Genomic DNA, 6000 nt, shown 5'->3' on the forward strand with positions numbered 1-6000 from the left:
TCACACCTGTGTCTGGAGATCACAATCACAAAAGAACATGAAAGATCTTTTTCACATTAGGTACTTCTAAAAATTTCCAATAAGTTTCTGTTTTCTTGGTTTTCTCCCCTTGTCTATTTTTGCCAAGCCTGTGCTTGTCACGCCTGGAGGCTTCAAAGTCAGAAAGACCCTGATGCTGAATGTGGCTGTTGCTAGTGCAGGAAGGGGCGTTTGTGGTTGCAGTGTGCCTCCAGGAAGGGAAGGCTGTGCTCTCCTCTTACACCCGGCCAGCTCTACGCCAGGGACAGAAGTCAGCTCCTTGTAAGCTCTCTTGCTGGAGGCTGAGCTGGTTCTGCCTTAGCTAGTTTAGTTCCTTCCCTCGTCCCTCCTGCTCTTGGAAATTGCAGCATGGGCACAAGCTTGTCTAAATTTCGATCAGGTGATTTTCATTTGTTCAGTACTTGAAGAGCAGGAGTTATTTACTGAGGATTTAAATTTCTCTGAAGTAAAGAGAAACCAAATAGCACTGCTCTTTAAGCATGCCTCCGCATTTAGAAAGCATTGGGTTACACTTTCCATTTGAAGCTTTTCTTCTTAAAAAATTATTCAGCCGTCCCTCCCGAGAATTTCCCGGCACTGCCCCCTGTAACCCAATCCCCCCAGACAGCACCACTCGCTGCTCGCCAGGTGTGCGGGTGGCCGTCGCACCGAGAGGGATGGCGTAAGCTTTGGCAGCACAAGAACTCTGAACAGGCATTCAAAGAGAGCTTTCTGTATTCTTACGTATAAGGTGCGTGCTGTTTTTCTAATGGTGTTCATAGAATCATTTAGGATTGGAAAACACCACTGGGATCCTCCAGTCCACTTATCAGCCCATTCCCATTGTGCCCGTCCCTTAGTGCAACTTTACTCTTCTCTTGAACACCTCCAGGGATGGTGACTCCACCACCCCCTGAGCAGCCTGTGCCAATGCACCACCTCTCTTTCTAAGAAGAAATTGTTTCTAATACTCAACCTGAACTTCCCTGGTGCAACTTAAAGTCTTCACTACTTGTTCTATTGCTGTTACCTGGGAAAAGAGGCTGACCTCCACCTCACAACAGTCTCCTATCAGGGAGCTGTAGTATGATAGTGTCCTTGAGCCTCCTCTTCTCCATTCAGTACCTCAGTTTTACTGTATGTGCACCTTTTCCTCTATCAGCTGTGAATGAGAAATTAACTGTATTGACTTTTTGGATGGCTTTTGATTAGAGACAGATCTCTTCCCATTGGCACCTCAGACATTCCTCCTTTACCTGAGTGCTATCAGAACTGGTAGGAGGCAACCATCGTTTCTATTTGAATGAACCCTCCTGTTATTACAGTGTCAGGTACTCAGCACTGTCTGACCCTGCAATTCAGAGGCCCAGAATTTCTGCTCTCCTGGGAAATACTTCTGAAAAATAGTGATAACTTAGATAATAATAGTTCTGAGCACTTCAGTAAAGCTTTGAATCCACAGATCTCAAACCATATAGCAGAACTTGCTACTAGAAGAAAGTTAAACACATGGCATGAGAGATCCTATCCTCACAACCATGCACTGGGCCACTACAAAGGACAATGGTCAACTGTATTAGTTAAAACACTGGTCTCACTGCAGTTAATAGCAAAATGATTTCATGGAGCCATACAGACAGAAAAGTTTTGTGAAGAGTATCACAGTCTTCATATTTAAAATATGCCTTTGTAGCAAAGCACTGCAAACTGTAGTGCAGATATTTGCTACCTGTTGCATATCTTGCGTGTCAGAATTATTGTTGATGACTACACATACTACAGTCAATGTAATTTCTTCTTAATTTGAGTATTCATCAGTGCTACCCAGTAATGAAACTAGAACATTACAAAAATACTCTGCAAATACTGCCATCAGTTCAAGTGAATTGCTTGTATACTATATTGTTTGTTCACATTTCATAGAAATGTGAGAAACTTCATTCTTCTGGCACCAGCATTCATAGTAAATGGCCTTCAATGTGTCATTGAAGAGATTTTGGTGAATAACAAATTTGCATTTGCATGTTCACATACTTATGTTTACCCTGAAAAAGCAGATGGACACCTTCAACTAGGAGGGAGAAAGATAATCATGTATCTATATGACAAACTACAGCTGATCAATGCTACGTGATTAACAAGTATCTTACAGCCTCAGAGACAATTACAATCAATCCAATCTGCTAAAAAAATGGAAAAAAAAACTTATGTATGAGGCAGGTTTGAATAGCAAGCACTTCTGAGGCAACTATTATCTGCTTATGGATTTTCTATAAGCAGAGGGATAAACAAAATTTCCCTGACAAATGACTTACTGTTAATTATTTATTGAGTTCCGTTCTCCCACCCACTTTAATGAACTCTAACATAGTGAATCCTAATATCCAATATAATGAGAGTAAATTTTCACCCTTGGTGTCGTGTGAATGGCACAATTGCTTTATTCTTTTGTTCACGAAGTGTCAGTCATTCATTTTGACTCTGGATCACTCAATAGAGGTAAGATGTGCAGTGAATGGGATTCCAGTCATGTCATCCTGTTAGTGCAAAGTGATTCTCAACAGCACTTGATGGCGCACTGCTGGATTGGCTCAGTGCATTAAAACAAACCAAATTATGCTGTTTTTATGTACATATCGGTACTTGTTGACACACTAGTAAATTGTTTTAATAGCCTGTACTTATGCAGGTATATATCTTTGTAGTTAAATTCCAATACATTGTAAAGCACGCTTTACATAGGAAATATTACTCTCTTAGGAAAGCTGTAATCACAAAATTTAGACTCAAAAATACAGTAGGCCTAAATGCCTTATCTTTGAATAGCCATCATAAGCTAGATGTGTGTGACTGAATCAGACGTGAGTAGCCCAAGACACAGCTTTGGAGCTTGGGGAGTACAACGTGCTGTCAGTTACAAAGCAATTAAAATGGTATTCTACTTAGTTATTTGTGGTCTAACTGCAGCCTCTGTGAAAACAAACCAGGATGCAGTTTTACTTACTCCTCAAAAATAATTTCTTTTAAGGAGAGTTTAGAGCAGATTTGCAGGTTGTGTCAAACAAAGGAGATGATGAATGCTTGCCTCAGTTAATACCACTTTCATGCGAAGGGTGTGCATTGGTCTAGCAATGCAATAAATAAATTCGCAATGATGAATACTGGCACTCTGCTCCTTACTCCTCTGCTTCTGCTCCATGCTGCCATGCCAACCCAGTTGTACAGAAAACATTTCTAGTTTATGAAGTTCAACCAGTTTCCTCCAAGTTGTGGTTGTCCTTAAAGCCCAGGAGGAAATTATACACCTCACTAACCTTTAGGGGCTTAAGTGCCCGGATGACTTACTGATGTTTTTAATTGGTTCAGCTGTATAAGTTTGATGTGGTTTGCTACACTTGCTGCTTTTGTTACAGAACATCAAAACACCCAAGAAATCTTATTTTAATGCACCTCCAACCTCTCTTCTACCCACACAGCTATTATTGTATTGTGGTTTTCAAAGTCTGATCAGAGGGGGGTCTTCCAATTACCAGATGAGTCAAGATTCATTCCCTGAGTCCAGATGCTGAGGGGACAACACACACATTGCTGATACCAGACAGACACTGCCTGGCACTAGCATATCTCACTGATGTACCTATTCTTTGTCTGATTGCATTCACATCTATCTCTCTGTAGGACTTGATGTCATCTCTGAAAATAACTGAACCTTTGCCACTTAAACATGTGATTTCATTCCTTTCAGAACAGAAGTAATGCCTAAGAGCCCCAGAAAAATGGTGTCTTCAATCTGAATGCATTCAGCGTTAGAAGTACATGAGCTACATTTACTTAGGGAAGCAGAGAAGGGGATGGGGGTGATGGGGCACTCCAAGACAGAGGATGGGTCATTTAGGGATCCCTTTATTTTAATACTGCATACTTCCTAGCGAAAGAACTAGTCATGCTGTAGAAAAGAAAAATAAAACCATCGTACTCTGGAACTGCCACGACTCATAAGGAAATTTGAGGTGGTTTGCAGAACACCCACAAATGGAGCCTGGTATAATGCTTCACATGATGAACTCTCTCCTCCAGACCTCCTGGATACTTTATGACATCCCAAACTGCTTACAGTACACCCTCAAAGTGCAATGCTCCACTTTTTGCATGATTATTCAGTCTTCCAACCTGCCATAACTCTGTGCAGAGACTCACTACAGCCATTAAAGGCACAAAGGGAAAAGGCAATCTATTTATATTTGATTAAACAACATTATCTAAAACAACAATCTTGACTGGACTAGAGAAATGCTGGAGGATGCAGAGGTCTATAAAATCAAACGTAGAAATAAAAAGCCTTTTCACTTGCATTTTTCATGAAGGGAACCTGACATACAACTAATAATGCTAGTAGTAACAGCAGAGTGAATAGACTCTCTTCTAGAAAGCAGCCAGACCACACACAGTTTCTCTCTTACTACAAAAGCACAGATTATTAGGCATATGCAGGTATTTCATGTCTGAGATAAAGTAGATACGTGAGGCAGTAGAAACATTGTATTTACATCAGTATATTCCACTTGTTAGAGAATACAGTGAAGTTTTGATATTATTAATATTTTCATTTACATCAAGCATTCTGTTTCATAATGCTCATTCTTTCAAGAATACCTGAAATATTTAGCTTGGCCATATTTTTGTTTCTCAAAGGCCAGAGTCTGTTCCCATTAACATAAGCGTGTCTTGGATTTGACTTCTGTGGGATCAGTGTACGGACTCAGCACAGTCTGTCTATCTGCAGCATTCTATACTCCTGGCAATTCAGTCCATACTGATGATCTCTTCTGCATAAAGAACATGGCCAGCTAAAGTGTACTCATCTCCATGAGAACTGAACATGCTTTACTGGATGAACTGTTAAAAGCCAAAGTGTATCAAATGTGCAAAAGGATATACAGCAATACCAGACATTTTAAGACATTTGCCTGAGTTTCTTCATTTTTGTACAAGCACTGGAACCTCACTTGCTGTGCATCAAGCAGCTGCCACTCAAATGAAGTGATGGCAGGGATAAGACCAAGACAGATAGGACTGACCAGGTCTGACTGGGAGCATCACAGCCTCAGCCTGTCTGAGCTGTTAATTTGGACAAGCACATGATTCCATTTCTGGCTTTCTCTGACCAACCGGCTTGGAGATTCTTTGGTGCTTACCTTCTGCTTTGAACCCTTCAACTCCGCACAGAATGCAAAAAAATATATATAATTCTTTCTTCACATTTTCACTTAAAAAACCCTCTCTAAAGTGCATTCAAGCCAGTAGCTTCAATAATCATTAAATCAGCCCATTCTTTATATCTAGGACTGAGTTACAATGCATTATTAAAAATTTCTGGAGTGGAACCTGCTCCAAACCTCTGGCCTGCTGCTAAAAGCACTGCATCAGCCTGCCTGAAATGTTATTCCATCCAACAAATCATAAACAAGCTGTTCATGGGAAAGCAAAGCCTAGGAGCAACCTGCTTGTTGCACTCATTTTTTTGGCTTGCTTTTAGCATTGGCCTCTTTGTTCTAAGGTTCACAAAAGCTGTTACAAATTATTGGAGCCTTAAACTTCACTTGGCTGCGTACATGCAAAGTTAGCACAAATTAATCACTCTTCACGTGCATGATAAAGCTGAGTGGTGTGATTCATCTCACCTCATGTCTGCCCCAGGCAGATTCATGGAGCAGGAGCCATGCAGCCATTAGGGCTGGTCCCAGTTGTGGGTGCCTTTGGCCTCACTGCAGATCAGTGCTGTTCTTTCCTGTTGGCTGATCCCCCTGGGCAGCCACACGTGGGAGCAGCCCCAGATTTGTACCAACTAAGATAAGCCAGGCTAGCTTGGAAAGTTTTGTATCAGAAGGTACCAACTTATTTCTGCTGCAGACAGAGGAAGGCTACAAGTAACAAGAAACTATAGGAGATGAAACTATTACAGATCACATTTGGTGTTGCTCT

Source organism: Centrocercus urophasianus, unplaced genomic scaffold (genome assembly GCF_019232065.1).
Source record: "Centrocercus urophasianus isolate 14NV4802_14NV808 unplaced genomic scaffold, USGS_Curo_1.0 seq_23, whole genome shotgun sequence".
Taxonomy (NCBI): domain Eukaryota; kingdom Metazoa; phylum Chordata; class Aves; order Galliformes; family Phasianidae; genus Centrocercus; species Centrocercus urophasianus.